Source organism: Crinia signifera, unplaced genomic scaffold (assembly GCF_055691185.1).
Source record: "Crinia signifera unplaced genomic scaffold, ASM5569118v1 HAP2_SCAFFOLD_83, whole genome shotgun sequence".
Classification (NCBI taxonomy): Eukaryota; Metazoa; Chordata; class Amphibia; order Anura; family Myobatrachidae; genus Crinia; species Crinia signifera.
Genome location: NW_028142741.1, coordinates 406,071 through 422,979, shown reverse-complemented (window position 1 = coordinate 422,979; position 16,909 = coordinate 406,071). Strand labels below are relative to the sequence as shown.

The window sequence follows — 16,909 nt, the reverse complement described above, 5'->3', positions numbered from 1 at the left end:
TTATTAACTTGAAATCTTCAACTTGTGTGGAAATATAACTTTGTCCCATTCTAACACACATCAACTACAAAATTGCATTAAAGAACTTCCAAGAAGCTGCCGGGGGAGTTCAAGGGAAATCACATGCGACTTGAGCCGTAGATATGTTACACAAGTATATGGGGCCTTTATAGAAGGGAGGGGTCAGGTCCCCATACTATAGGATTATTGACATGCAATTTGGGCTCTTTGCATGCGATTGCAGCGATCAAACGCATGAAAAGCATCCAAATTGAATGTGATTGACAGCAGTCGTCCCTGCTGCAGAAGCAATCTGTGGGATCGCATGCGATAAATCCCATGCAAAAGGACCGCACCGGCAGGCAAAAGGACCGCACTGCATGAGACAGAGACAGCTTACACAGAGCTGGCCATGCTCCTGTAGTGACGGTATCCCTGTAAGGCCGTGCCCCCTGTGACATAGGGCACACCCCTTTTTCAGCCATGCGAGCATCCAGACTTCTAAAATCAAAATGTTGGGAGGTATGCTTTCACTAGAAATTTTTCATAATAAAAAAAAAAAAGGACTTTCTTGAAAATGGTCTATAATAAAAACAGTATATTCTTGACTTACTGTAGATATGTTTATATTTTCTTGTTCTAATGCTACCTTAGTGAATTTGGCCCAATTTTGATTACAAAGCATTGCTAGGCATTAGTGGCACCTAGTGGTCACCTGCAGACTTGTTTCTACACTAAAGGGAAAGCCTTGTTCTTATTCCTTACTAGTGAGCCGCCCTTCTGCTTTGCACAGGTACATTATTTCTAGTAACAGTGATGTTTTTACATAAAAAAAAAAAAAATTAGTGCCTTATAATATATTTCTTTAAATCGACCACATTTGTAATTTTTCCTCTGGACATGAATACAAAAAGATATATATATATATACTTTTATGTAACACGCGAAAGGGCCACAAGAAGTTGTCCTGGGAAGAACATTTCCCACTTAGATCAACTCCAGCTACATTAGGTGTTTGATCTTGTGCTTTATTTATGGTCATGGCAAAGCAAACGTATCAGGAACTGGACTTGTTTAAAATTAAACGGTAAATTTGAGGGAATCATTGGTATTCTGGGTATTAGAACATTTCTCCAGTTCCATAGTCAGTTAGATTACCCTCGATGAGATTTTTCATATGCAATTGTGTCTCATTGCATGCCCCCCTCTCCCAATCACACAGACCCTGCCCCAACCACTGCACTCTCTGCCCCCCATCACACACTCCCTGCTACCCATTAAACACCCCCTACCTCAGCCACCCCACCCCACGCCCATGGTAACATGATTCCACAGCCATGTTAATATTGCAAAGTGGGCAGTATGGATGGGTGTAATGGTTAGCATTACTGCCTCACAGCACTGAGGTCATGGGTTCAATTCCAACCATGGCTCTAACTGTGCGGTGTTTGTATATTCTCCCGCACCTGTGTGGGTTTCTTCTGGGTACTCCTGCCACAATCCCTTAACCCTAGAATGTCTGTATGTGTGTGTACATGTGGTAGGGAATATAGATTGTAAGTTCCACTGGGGCAGGGACTGATGTGATTGTTCAAATATTCTCTGTAAAAGCGCTGCCGAATATGTGTGCGCTATATAAGAAACTGTAAATAAAATTGTTAAAAAAAAAAAAAATGCATTTGTTATCTGATGTATTTCCATAGTTTATTTGTTTCCATTGGTGTTATGTATCACATGACGTTCCTTATGCATTTCCACCCACACCAAATGAACACTTGTTATGTTCAATGAGAAGAACAAAATGAATCAAAGAGCAGAAGCATCCGATAATCAGAAAACTAATTTTATCCTACAAACCGCATAAACAGAATTAGGTCAAAATCACAGTTCCAGTAAATCTGGCTGGCCTTCCACGTCTTCTAGAATAATCTAGTGATAGATTTCTGGGTACATTCCTGGCATCAATGCCACAATAGCCTTACAACTCCTAGTGTAACCCGGTAGCAATGCTTTAAGACGTGGACGGAAGGTTTGGTGGTTCCCCGTAAGATTCTAACTTTCTTAAGGCTGCATACGAAGGGCACCGTCCAGACGAATGACTTCTGCATTCAACATGGGGTTTTCTACAATGGTTTGTACCAGGTGGGCATACTCTTCAGGGTGGCCCAGTCGGCTGGGGAAAGGTACTTGCTTGGCCAGGAATTCTCTTGCCTTCTCAGGGAGACCAAGGAGGAGAGGGGTTGCGAACAAGCCTGGAAAGACAGAATATTCGGTGACATTTTGCAGTGTTCCGGAGCACAGAAAAATCTTACACAAAAAAAAAAAGTGTTTTCCAATATTGGTCCCCAAGGCTCACTAGCTGTCTAGGTTTTTGCAATATTCATACTTGAGAACAGATGTTTAAATATAAAAATTGAAGGTACTAAATAAGCCAACGGTGTTCAAGCAAAGTGCATACACACCAAGCGATTTCCCCCTGCCCAGTGATTTCTCCAGGGCGTGGACAGCTTTCCATAGTCGGACGCTATTGAAAGATGTCCACCCTGTCTCATCTGCTGGTAATACCAGCAGATGAGTGGCGCGGCTGGCGATGATGCCAGAGCGCGCATCACCACTCTCCCGTACACACTAGGCCGCTTTGGAGCGGAAAGCAGCTGGTACAACAAACTGAGCTGCTTTAAACTCAAAATCACCCAGTGTGTATGGGGCTTTAGCGGGGGGGACCAGACTCCATAACGCCTCACAAGAAAAAAGGGTCATTATTAATAATTTAAACCTTTCCTAGAGTAAGAACAGCACAACGAAAAAAGTCACTCATATCTAGTATTGACTAAGGAGGAAGTGTACAACAGGGAGACAGCACACGGCACCAAGGTAAACTTGCAATGCTGCTCGCAGTGAAAACTCAGTCACGGAGATAGCGGGGAGTGTCTGCAAAAAGAAGGCGATCTTATATGCATACAAAAAATGGCGACATCACAACTCCCATGTATATTCTTGAACAGCCATGAAGGCACAATGGGACCACTCGCACTCAGTTGCCGAGCATGTTGTGATGGCTTTGGTGGACGTTTGTTCGCTTGTAGGCGGCTGCCTCACAGTTTGCTGCTGCTTTGTTAGCACTGCAAACACATCTGTATCAGGCTTCCTCAGCTGTAACAGTCTCACAGAGAGCATCAGTCACAGACACAACATAGGCAGCCATTTTGTGTGGTAATGCATTCTATTTCACAAAAACTCTAATCAGAATTTATAGTTTGTAGTGAATTTCCTGGCTGCAATTGCATAAAGAGTTGCTTAAGAAATAAAATGGCTGCTGACACTTTATGTAAACTACTTATATCTGTATAATTGGGACCCTCTTTCTTTACTACAGGTGTCCCATATGACTAAGTTGAGGGGGGGGGGAATCACAAGGATGCCTGGCAAACGTAACTTTATTGCCAGCAATAAATGACCTCAATGAAGAATCCCCCAACTACTATCCATGTAGGGCTGGTCATAGATGTATGACTAGGCATCATTCCCAAGAACATTAGTGCTGGACACAAAATGGCTGCCTTCACTATGTGTAGGCATCAGGTAGTATAAACAAATGGTTCCCTACTGCAAGGATGGGGAACCTTTGGCTCCCAGTTGTTGCTGAAGTAAACATCCCAGCATGTTCTGCTACAGTTTTGCTTTTTGACAATGCTCAATAGTTGCACGGCATTCTTGTATGTGTAGTTTAACAACAGTTGAAGGCCAATGGTTCCCCTTCCCTGCCCTAGCAGGTCACATTTATGCAAGTAAAACAGATATAAAAAGGAAAGTACCAGGAGCGATTGTCACGACTCTGATGCCAAGTGGAGCCAGATCTCGAGCGATAGGGAGCGTCATTCCTACAATTCCCCCTTTGGAGGCAGAGTAGGCCGCCTGTCCAACCTGCAACAGTACACAATGTGACCAATACAGCAAAGCTCATGTGACACATTACACATAACCAGAAGTAGGCAATTTCATATACATATAAAATAAACCATGCTGGGAAATCACACTACGCCAGAGAGGAGCACGGTGCCGTTGGACCTCAGGATCTCCACCTGCTTCCTTGTGCAATCACCAGTTACACATTTATCTTACACATGTTCTTAGCTGAACACAAGAATTAGAGGGGGAGAGGGACAGATTACTGTGCTACCCAGAACTTAACAATTGTGTAGGAACAAAAACAGCAGCATGGACGATGTAATGGTTAGTATTACTGCCTCACAGCACTGGGGGTTGGTTCCCACGTTACATCTGCCCCACCTACAGTGCAGCATGGTTTTGTCCATTTGAGAAAAAAAAAAAAAGTGCTTTGTTTGCTAAAGAGTCCAAAGGAGAAAACACAATACACACAGGGCCCAATTCCAGCTTGAATACATGGTCAATGTCCACAAGACTGAGCAATTAATGGTAGACTGTACATGCGCCGCGGTAAAGTTGCGATGCCGCTCTCGCTGAGAATTTCAGCGCAGTTATTGACAGGAAGGTATTGTTTAAGGTAGGAAACAGGGAATGTCTGCAAGCAGAAATGCGTATCAATCCAGTTTCCATAATCAGATGAGATCATGTACATAGAGAAACAAGCCTCCAGTGTCTCTATTGGCGCGTCCACTCTTCATGATCAGACACTCATTTCGGAAGTCTATGGGGCTGATTCAAAGTTGATCGCTGTTGTGCGAATTTGCAATCCGTTTGATCATGGAATGACATTCATGTGCACAAATCGTAGTGTGCATGCGCGAGCCCAAATAGCAAACTGGATTGACAGGAAGCTGGCGTTTGGGGGGTGGTAACCAAACTTGTCCAAAAAGAAAAATGCAGGCCTGCCCAGGCGTTTTAAGGGAGGATGTGTGACGCCAGTGCGTGCTTCGGTCTGCCTGTCGCAGAACTGTAGAAGGGTCAGACTTACTTACATGTACACAGACTGGAACTCACAGATTTGCACAGGTTTTCTGTCTGTCTCGGCGGCGGCTATCTAGTTGCAGTCATCTGCAACTTTGCAGATGAGCAACCAGGTCTGAATTAGGCCCTATGCTTTTGCGCCAAGGCTGAGTATATGTATGCAGTTGCCATGGCGCTCGTGGATGTGATGTGAGCGTTTGCCTCACTTCACTTGACATGATTAGCAAGTCCAAAGTCCACAAAAAATAAATACATTTGCAGCTGTGTAATGTGCACACAAATCACTATCACAATCTGCACAAGGAATAGTGTGCAGATGTAAAGGTTAAAGAGTCCACATCTGTGTACGGGATACAGCCGCTAGGTTGACACTATGAAGGTCAACATACATTAGGTCGTCCACTAACGGTTGACAGGTCTTAGGTCTACACAAGCATTAGGTCGACAATGGGAGAGTCGACATGCGTTTTTCACATGGTTTTTATTTTTAGCCGACCTGACCATCCACTAGGGCGTGGAAGGCGAATACGATAGGATCCGAAGCACAGCGAGCCATGCGAAGGGACGCGGTACACTGATATGGGGTTCATGTCGACATTCAGAACAAAACAAAAAAACTCATGTCGACTTAATGTATCAGTTGTATTGACTTTCCGACCCACGTCTACCTATTTCATGTGTTGCTCTTAAGTGGTCAAAACCTAAATATATGTCGACCCTATGACCCATACCCCTATGTACACAACCGAAAGCGATTACAAGCAACTGGAATCATAAGCATCGGTATCTCTCCTGATATAAGGATGAATGGGCATCACTGGTTGGTAGTGAGGTGTCTGCACATAGTATAAGTGTCCCGTGACCATGTATACAAAGCTGCAGCCTGTTTAGAGGTTTCAGAAGGATCTCCCACATGAAGGAATGGGTTGGGGCAGATGCGAATTTGCAATCAGGTCTGAATAACCCCCATAGTTGCTAAATGTCCATTATAGCATACTTGCCTACCCTCCTGGAATGGCCGGGAGGGTCCCGCAAAATGGGTCTCCCTCCCGGCCCCCCGGGAAGGTAGGCAAGTCTCCCGCATTATAGCCACAGCTCCTGTCCCCCCCCCCCCCCCCCCTTCCCCGTGGTATAAATTTCTGAATTTCATGGGTCCGCGGGGAGGGGGGCGGGGCAAAAATGCATCAAATCGCGTAATTTCGCATTATTTTAGCCCAATCCACGGACCCATGAATTAATGCGGCTGTCGGTTGTGGGGGCGGGGCTTGGTGACATCAGCCTCGCCCGCCCCCAAAACGTAGCCTCGTCCAGCCCCCCTTTCACTCCTCTCCAGCTTCTCCCAGAGAGGAGTTTTAAAAAGTTGGCAGGTATGCATTATAGTTAGTGTCAGTCCCAGCTTGTACAGATTTATATGTGTGTATATATATATATACAGTGGTCGAAGTGGAAATTTTGAAGTGGGGGTATGGAAATTTTGAAGTGGGGGTATGGAAAAGTAAAGAGTGAATACAGAGCGCACCTTCGGACACCCCCCTGTCCATCAACGTCCCCTGCCAGACTGCCCCGTTGTACAGGGGTATTACAAAAGCACAATATGTGCTGCTGAGTGATCAGAGAGCATCCTGAGGGGGAAAAAAACTTTTTTTTTTTTATCTTCAGATTAAAGTGGGGGTATGCCATACCCCCATATACCGCCCCACTTCGACCACTGTATATATATATATATATATATATATATATATATATATATATGTGTGTATATGACATTACATGTATGTATATCTATGTATAATAAAGCCATGTTTACTAGGATAGATGTGGGGAGAGAGGCCCCAACCTGTATCCTGTCTATAAAACCCATTCGGTATCTACAGTATTTTCGCCAGTTTCGGGGACGTGCCCAACAGCAGTGATCTGAAGCTTCCCCCAATATTGCCACCTGCCGAAGGGACAGCGGGACAGTCTCCAAATATCCAGACTGTCCCGCTGTAATCGGGACAGTTGGGAGGTGCGCACCTTTAATAAAACTCCTATCAAAGTAAATAAACACCAGAGTATGTGACGTTTCTATAAGCGTCTGAATTGCATCATTGCTTCTTAGCCAGTGCTAATATTTTAAGAAATATAATAGATCTGTGCTCAGATTTAACTTCCTTTAACTAGAAGGCAGACATTTTGTAGGTGGAGTTAGTACTAATGAGACTGAATCCAATAAAGTCACTGAATGCCAGTGATACAACTGTTTTTACCTGTGAATTGATAGGCTGCAATTACATGAATGTGGTTTCATCCAACAAATTTGTAGCCTCCTCTGAGGGGAAATTTATAAAACCATCTCAAGGGGACAAGTGGAGGTATTGCTTATAGCATCCATTCAGACCGTCATTAGGTCGACACCATTAGGTCGACATGCATTTAGGTCGACATGAGTTAGGTAGACAGGGCCATTAGGTCGACAGGGTCAAAAGGTTGACATGGGATTTTTTAGTGTTTTTTTTGAGCCGATATGTGCCGACAGGTGGTATTTCATGCCCTACCATCCACCAGGACGTGATGGGAGAATAAAATAGTGTGTCGAGCTTAGCGAGGCACCAAGCCCGAAGCATGGCGAGTGCTGCGAGCCATGCGAGGGGACGTGGTGCACTTTAACCTGTTTCCTTGTCGACGATGTCGACATTCGGGTAAAAACAGTGAAAAACCCCATGTCGACCTTTTGGCTGTCAACCTAACGACCCTGTCGACCTAATGACCCTGTAGACCCAACCCATGTCAACCTACACTCATGTCGACCTAGACACATGTCAACCTAAATGCATGTCAACCTAATGGTGTCGACCTAATGACTGTCTAACAACTTCTTGTGACCAACTGATCCACACCTGTAGATATCATCTTAAATGTGCTACATAGATTATAGCTACAATCTGGTTGCTATGGGAAATGCCGCCACTTGATAAATCTGCCCCTTGCACTTTAGACCTATACTGTACCTCCCAACTTTCTTGAAGTGTAGATCAGAAATTGTGGTGTGGCTTCACATAAAGGGGCGTGGTCTATTTGCAACTCCACCAGCCAATGTGGGAGAGTTGGTAAAGTTGTGATTAGTGGGCCCGATTCATCTACCTGTTCGCTGGCTGCGGCACATTCGCTTAGCAGCGTTCAGATCTGAATTATCCCCAATGATCACATGATAAATATCTACAGTATTTTATCATTTCTTAAAATAATTACCGATTCTTGCCTCGTCACGGAATTAAATTCTGATACCCCTTTCAGACAGAAAAAACCCAGGTAGAACTAGGCAGCAAGGGGCTGACCCCCTTTCACACAGGAGCCGGATTTTTCCTGCAAAACTCTGTGTGTCATAAGAAAAGGACAGTTTTAAAGGCACACAGAGATGAGATCATGAAAAGTGGGAGGTGTCTGCTCACTGCATTGCATTAAACATGGCTGACAAGTTGCAGAACCTGGAGGTCATGAGTTCTCTGTGTGTTTTGCTGCTTACAGCAAATCAGAGCATTATGCAGATGCTTAAGGTGCGTACACACGGGGGCGATTTAGGGCAAAATCGCGGGAAAAATGGTCGCTGAGCGACCATATTGCCCGCAATGGGAGTGTGCACCGGCGATATATCGCCGGGTGCGCGCTCCCGTTTTTGCCCCTGTGGTGATCGCTGGTCGCAGGAACATGCTCCTGCGACCAGCTGATTTCCACTGCCGGGCTCCCCCCGGCAGTTTCTTTTACATCAGCGACCATCTCTGGTCGCTGATGTAAAGGAGAAACTGAGCAATATATTGCTCAGCCATATATTGCTCAGCCATATATGGCTGAGCAATATATCTCCCCCGTGTTACACAGCATTACACTATGCTACCTGGCACAGTGTTATGCCAGGAGGAGGAAGGCACAATTTTTGGTGGAGAGGGCTTCCACTCGACGCAGGTATTTGCACTGGAGGAGAGCCCTGATTTTGTCCAGTGTTGCGCTGCACGCCACTGCCACGCCTTCAGGGAAGCTGAAAAGATCAGCCAATCGCGCAGCGCCATGCTGCACAGCCAATCAGCATGTTTTTTTTAATTGTCGGGAGAAAAACACGGGTCGGACCCTTTCACACAGCCGCAAACACGTGTCTGACACGGGAAAAACCCAGGTAAATACCTGGGTCGAAGTCCCGGAACTTTAGACCTGTGTTGACCCTTTCAGACAGAAGAAAAACCCGGGTCGACACGGCAAGAGCAGGGAAATTCCCGGGTCTTTTTTTCTGTCTGAAAGGGGTATTAATGGTATATTTTATCGGTACTCTTTACCTAGAACGGCGCCCGCGATTGGAATCGCAGGCGTCGGGGGTAAAAAATCGCGGTCATCGCAGGCAAATCGTGGGTACATAAAAATCGGGTGCCCGCGATGACCGCGATTTTCCCATAGGGAACAATGTTAAAAATGCTGATTGACCGCGATTTTAATGTAAAATGCCTCAATGCCCGCGATTTGGACATAGGAATCAATGTTAAATGCGCAAATAGGCACAATTAACCCTTAAATGTCCCCCCAAATTTTTAACGCCACCCCACGATCCACGCCAACCCGAAGCGTGGCGAGCGCAGCGAGCCCGCGAGGGGCGGCGGTACGCGTCCTCCGACCTTTTCATGCCCTACTATCCACGTCGGCGTGGAGTTGAGAATAGAATAGTGTGGCGAGCGCAGCGAGCTACCGAGGCCCGAAGCGTGGCGAGCGCAGATACCTTCACAGGTAAACGCGTCCCTTGGCGGACTTCACAGGTGTCCGCGTCGCCACGGACACCTGTGAAGCCCGCGAGGGGACGCGTATAACTGTGAAGGTATCCGCGTCCGCTCGCCACGCTTCGGGCCTCGGTGGCTCGCTGCGCTCGCCACACTATTCTATTCTCAACTCCACGCCGACGTGGATAGTAGGGCATGAAAAGGTCGGAGGACGCGTACCGCCGCCCCTCGTGGGCTCGCTGCGCTCGCCACGCTTCGGGTTGGCGTGGATCGTGGGGTGGCGTTAAAAATTTGGGGGGACATTTAAGGGTTAATTGTGCCTATTTGGGCTCTGTAGCCCATTTAACATTGATTCCTATGTCAAAATCGCGGGCATTGAAGCATTGAATGTAAAATCGCGGTCACCACTAAATTTAACATTGAACCCTATGGGAAATCACGGTGATCGCGGGTGCCGTTAATGTACTACCCGCGATGCCCGCGATCACCGCGATGGGCGCCCTTCTAGGTAAAGAGTACCATTTTATCTTATGCTTATCCTCATGTGATGTTACCACATTATTTATCTGCTAGTCTACACTCAACTTGTTTCCAGATCTTTCACTGATCTGAAGGCTAATGCACCTTCACATGGTCGCTTGATTTCATTCATCATAAAAGATATCTGGTGATTTTTTTTCCTGCCAAGGTTACTTGATTACATTGTGATAAAACTATTCTACTTTTTCCATGTAACTTCGATTTGGAATACTCTGCGAACATGTTGTTAATTAAAGCCGAAGCAATGGTTTAAAGGTAATCTCTGGGCTAAATAAATACATTGTCATAATATTTTTGAATGGTGTGTTGTTAGTGACATTAGTTTTAGCCGGTACAGACCACAAAAAAACGGTACTGTACTGGCTAAAACGGTACAGTTGTAGGGTCTGATATGCTGCCATGCTGCAGTTGCAGTGTTGGGGAAGCTGTAGCTTAATTAACATGCTGCAGCTCTTTGGGGGCGGGGAGAATGTCCGTTTCAAAATGGGGAGGGGCACGTCAGCCCAGTTTACTGGGCGTGTCAAAGTTAGTGTCTGCATCTTTCCCAATGCACAATTACTGGCCCCAGCTACAGTTTTAGCAGCCAATCTGAGTAGACCTATGCTTCTTCAGATGGCTGGTTGCCAGTGGCGTCAAGAAAGAAGGGGGGGCTACTTTTGAGCTGGGCCCAGGCTTGCTGAAGGGTCCTGCTGCCTTCTTCCACCTAACTCACCCATCTGCCCATTCATTCATAGAAAAGACTGACTGCTGCTGCAGCAGCAGCAGCAGAAGCCTCTCTCTCCCCAGCAGAGCACAAGCTGCTGGGTGCTGACTGGGGAGAGAGGCAGCTGCAGAGGCAGTCAGTCCTCTCTCCCTGGATGATGTGCGGGAGAAGGAAGAGAGATCGCACCCGCATGCGCACAGCATCTATTCCTGCAGCCAGAGGGGCTGGGGCATAGCCAGCAGCTGATGGAGCTGCTGGGCATGCCCCCACAGTAATGGAAAAGGGGGTGTGGCCTCGCAGGAGAGCCTCTGGTATAGGCCACGCCCCTTCCGTTAGGTCACACATGCGAGTGTCCTGGGTCCTTCGGAGTAAAAGTTGGGAGGTATGCTATATTGCAGTATAATAAAGCAGCCATTATTTATTCTGCACAGAAACAAAATAACTCACCCAAATGTAACTCTCTCTGTACATGTTACATCTGTGCTATGTGTAATGATAGCAGAATGATGCCCAGCAATAGCTTTGCCTCCTCAGATTAATTGAACTCAGTGGATTCTTGGCCCTGACAGCCCAAGTTATTGGGGGAAGAGGAACGTGGGTGACGCCCGCTGAGTGGGAACCCTGCAGGGAATGCACAGTGCACCTGGGTGATGATGTCAGTATATGCTTTTCTTTCCCTTAGTTGGATGACATGAGGAATAGCAAGGAACGGCAGAAAGCTGGCTGTCATTCACAACAAGCCTAGACAGACCAAGCTTTCTGCAGCCAAGGACTTGGAACAAGACATGGGGGCATCTGCTTCCCTGTGCACCCTGAGGGGCGAGAGTGCAGACATCAAGCACTCCTCCTCTGTACACCATTAGCAATAGCACTGGTAATACAGCTCATTCATTGGTCCAGGCCCAGACCGTACACAACTTTGACAACTTCTACTTTGTCTGGGCCTGTGAAAAATAGAAATGTCTACATACTGTACCTCCCAACATGACCCATTCCAGGAGGGAGAGAGGCTCCGTATCTGGACTTCCCGCATAATTCATGGTTGCTGTCAGCTGAGCTGAACACTTTTCTTATCAATGAAGTAATTCCACACAGGTGACAGGAATCTTACATTCAGAAGGAGGTTCGGCAGCAGAGAATGTTGTACCTCGTGGAATGGGCCATATTGGTAACGTAAACCACTGGGTTTACATTTATCAGGCCCAAACTTAATATATCACTTAAAAGCCTGAGAAAATAATTGACACCAGGGCAGGACTATAGGAGGTGGAGGGGGCGTCAATACTCCCTGGGGCGGACTCTACCCGGGTTGCTGGGACTGAGGGACTTGTATGGCTGTCCGTGATTTAGCTGCTTATATAGCAGAAGTGGTGGGTAAGAGGAGCATTTCTGGACAATTTGGATCCCAGTGCACTAAAAAATGTGTTGCCACCTTATAGACGTTTCAAAAGTGGAAATATTTGCTCCCCCGAAAGGGGCCTTGTTTCAATAGGCGTGGACTTGCAGGAAGAGGCTACCTTACACCAACACAATAGAACATATTGTTACATCATATTATGCTCTGTGAGCTGCTGGCCGCGCAGTCAGCTCCTCTGCCTGCAGGAATAGATGCGCCCAGGGTCGGGTAATACGGGCAGGGGTGGGCTGGGCCGGGGGGCACGGTGCCATGTGCCCCCCGGGCCGCTTAGCCAGTCACTGGCTGCGGGCCGCGCTGGATCACCATCCACCTTCTCCAGGCAGCCCTCCTGCGCTGGTCGCGGCTTCCAGAACACGGCCGCAGCTACAGGAAAATGGCCGCCGGCCCCCTGCATTTACCATTAGTAAAGTTCAGGTGAGCGAACTGAGCCACCAAGCCCGAAGCGTGGCGAGTGAAGCGAGCCCGCCAGGGGACAAATTTACTAAACATCTTTTACCTCAAAAAATGCCTCTAAAGTAGATTTGCCGAAAATCCTTACGTAGCAGTTAAGTAGCGGCTAACATAACTGGCGTAGCGCTGGCCGCAAAGATGAGGAAGTACCGTAATTTCTTCAAACCCAGTGACCTGGCGTGCAGTCATACCATACAGTACAACCTGCAAGCCTGGCGTGTGCGTTCCATGGGTCGACACTAATTAGGTGGACACTCGATAGATCGCCTACTATTGGCCAACAGACCATAGGTCGATACTTTAAAAAGAATGACATGGCTACGTCGACAGTGACAAAAGTTCAACACAAGCAATAGGTCAACATAGGAAATAGAAAATGTGGACATGAAAAAGGTTGACTAGGGTAGCGAGACATCGTGCCGGAAGCCTGGCGAGCGAAGTGGTACACTGAAATACAGTTCATGTTGACCTAAGTCGACACAGACACTGTGAAAAACTCATGTCGACCTTCATGTCGAACTTTTGTAAGTAGACCTATTGCTTTTGCCGACCTTTTGTCCTTCTCGAGCTAAGCCATGTTGACCTTTATAAGGTGTCGACCTATGGCCTGTTGACCAACAGTGGTCAACCTATTGAGTGGCAACCTTTATTGGGTCGATTCTATGACCCATACCCCATGCCTAACAGCCAAACAGGAGGCAATGTTTTACAGTACATGCAGTTGTGGCAACCTCCGCTGGAGGAGTACATGCTGCTTTAATACATCATGGGCGGGATAGGGGCGTGACGCGGACAGTCTCAGCGAATCAAAATCCCACAGCCCAGCCTCCCTCTGAGTATTGCATCATTGCTCCATGGGAACATGGCGGAAATAGCGCAAAATATTCTGCTCCACCCCATAATGTGCCCATCAAAAGGGGAGGAAAAAAAGTAGGGGAGTATGGGCAAAGGATGGAGATTGAGTTTATTAGCACCAGAATTATTAGATCGGAGGTATCATGAAACCACAACCCAACTACGTGCGGCCTTTCCAATGACAAGGTCAGTATGGAGGAGTGGGGGATGGAGGATGCATGGAAAGCGTACCCCACTAGGCGCATAAGAAGAAAACCAAGAAGTGATCACTGGCGGAGGTTAGAGAACCCACGGCATTCTAACCCATTACACTTACAGAACTTACATAGGCCACAAAGACATTTAAACCCTTTTCACATCGTGAATGCGGGATCACACCTGGGATTTTTGACACGGGTCTACCCCTAGAGTGACCCGGCATTTGTGATGATTTGCCCCACAGGACGCTGACATCACAAAGGAGGTGTGTCATCTGGGGGTGTGGCAGTAGGCAGCGCTTGGAGCTGACGCAATAGTGTTACCTGTTTACACTGTTCAGCAACCTGGGTCAGACCCGGGTAAAACACTTATTTTAACCTGTGTCGGAATGCCGGGTTGCTGGACCCGAGAGTTTTCAAATGGACCTTTCACATCGGTTACGGGTTATTTGTGCCATGTGAAAGGGGAAATAGAGACAAAAGGAAACGTACTTAAAATGATCTGTTACACTTTTACAAACTGAGCGGTCTATGTACTAAGCCTTGGGGGGTATTCAATCCGGTCGAATTTCCTGGGCAGGTGAAAAATCGTCAATAATTCTCTGATTAGTATTCAATCGCCCGTTTTAAAATTTTTACTATGGCGTTTCACCTTTTTTTCGGGATGGGCAAAAACAGTGGCAAAAACATGCGAAAACATAAACCAATTTGGCAAAACCACGTGAATTTTTGGAAATTTCTCCTATCCACACAGTCTTCACCGATGCTGGATTTTCAGCCCATGTGAAAAATAAGCACTGGGATTGAATAGGGCGAGTTGAATTTGCCTCAAAAATGGCCGAAATTTGCTGATTTTTCGCCTGGTGAACAATTCACCCAGGATTAAATACCCTCCTTGGAGAGAGATAAAGGGGAGAGAGGTAAAGTAACAGCCAATCAGCTCTTAAATGCCATGTTACAGGCTGTGAGGGATGCACTACACCACCCCCATCCCTCGCAACCATAGAAGAACAGCACTCCCAGTGTCCCCCCCTAGTAGAACTGCACTTCCAGTACCCCCCCAGCACCACAGCAGCACTTCCAGTGCACCCTCCCCCCACTATAACAGCATCACTACCAGTACCCCCCCTAGTAGAACAGCAGCACTACCAGTACCCCCCTCCAGCAGAACAGCAGCACTTCCCATACACCCACCCCAGTAGAACAGAAGCACTTCCAGTAACCACCACCCCTAGTAGAACAGCAGCACTTCCCATACACCCACCCCAGTAAAACAGAAGCACTTCCAGTAACCCCCCCCAGTAGAACAGCAGCACTTCCAGTACTCCCCTCCAGTATAACAGCAGCACATCCAGTTCCCCCCCCCCTCCAGTAGAACAGCTGCACTTCCAGTATCCCCCCCAGCAGAACAGTAGTACTTCCAGTACCCCCCCCCCCAGTAGAACAGTAGTACTTCCAGTACCCCCCAGTAGAACAGCAGCACCTCCAGTACCCCCCATCCAGCAGAACAGCAGCACTTCCAGTACACCCCACCCCCCAATAGAACAGCAGCACTTCCAGTAAACCCTCCCCAAGTAGAAAAGCAGCACTTCCAGTCCCCCCTCCAGAAGAAAAGCAGTACTTCAGTAACCAAACCCCCCAGGCCTGTTATTACATCTTATTTGTAGCACGATTATACAAGTGTACACAAAAGACCCCCACCCCCTTCCGCATAGTAACCTGCTAGGAGTTAAATGTCCTCCCCCCTGCTTACCTCCCCATGAGCCTGATATTCTAAAAGACTCTTTCATCCAAGGTACTGGGTGGGACCCACATCACTGCAGCAGCGGCAGGAGCAGACACTCTGACCCTACTTCCGCAGGAGCAGCGAGATGACCGGGAGCGGAGCTCAGTGTATGCCCGGATTACACAGTCGTTCCGGATGTAGTTCCAGCAGCTGCCAATAGGTGGCGATGGTGCAGTACAGACGGATGACGTCACTGCAGTGGATCTACGAGTTACACAGAGAGGCTCTTCTGCTTGGTTGGCACAGTGGCGCGTGTCTATTAGTCCAAGCTACGGGGAGCCACAGGTTGCAGGTTCGAGTCCCGAGACCCAGCATGTGGCAAGGGAAGGACACATCGAAACAACCTGATTTTTATTTTTATATATTGATAATATTATCTATATATTTATTTTCAGCAGGAAATATTCTGTATAGATAATATTATCTATATACCCGAGGAGAATAAGTGGGGGAAGGACAGAGGCTGGTGGTGGCATTTGTGTAATACAATTGTTTAACATATAAATAGTATTAATTATCATAAAACTGATTGTCACATAACTTATACACCAGATAAATAGTGTAATACAGATGGAGCGTCTCTCATTTTTGCTGCCGCTGCGCCAGCTCCAAAATCTGGCGAGAGGCACCCCATCTGACTGAGACGCGCGCGTCTCGCACGCGCGTCTCAGTTTCCCGTCGGCGGGGGGATGGGAACCCTGTCCGTCTCCACTTCAGAGAGACGGACAGGGTTAGGGGGGGGGTCGGCGGGGACCCGGGGCGTCCGTCGGCGAGGCGGCGGGGACACGGCAGCTGGCGGGGGATGGCGGATGGCGAATCTTCCGACGTCACCTACAAGAGCAAGGCCCACTCTATCTGTATAAAGAAGTGCGTAAAGAGAAAAGTGACCTGAAAATTGTCATTGTGTTATTATTATATTTTATTTGGTGTTATCCGGATTCCGTATACAGCCGCCATCTTTTACCTCCCTCAGTATACAGTATACGACTTCCTGTGTGTCTGCGCCGTCTGTCTGTGTTATTGTGTTCTCCGTATACAGTCGCGATCTTGTACCTCACTCAGTATACAGTATCCGGTTTCCTGTGTGTCTGTGCCGTGTCTCTGCGTTATTATGTTATCCGTATACAGTCGCCAATTGTCAGATTAAGGTCTAAATGGGCCTGGAGCTGAAAATGATCAAGGACCTATTATGCACAATAATAGGGGTGGTGGCCAGCACCTAATAATGTGGGTAGTGTGACCAATGTTCTGTTTGGGTGGTCTGCTCATGGGTGTGTTTCTATTTCTGTAAAT

The 16,909-nt window shown here is 47.2% G+C and overlaps 1 long non-coding RNA gene across 1 annotated transcript; it reads right to left on the bottom strand.

Annotated features, from left to right (window-relative positions):
• Positions 1-1,690: 1,690 nt before the first annotated feature.
• LOC146056582 (uncharacterized) lies at positions 1,691-15,761 on the bottom strand. The gene is made up of 3 exons (XR_014469357.1): positions 15,584-15,761; positions 3,816-3,924; positions 1,691-2,252 (listed from the first exon to the last, which is right to left on the bottom strand). It is a non-coding gene; the product is annotated as an uncharacterized LOC146056582 (long non-coding RNA).
• Between the last annotated feature and the right edge of the window lie 1,148 nt (positions 15,762-16,909).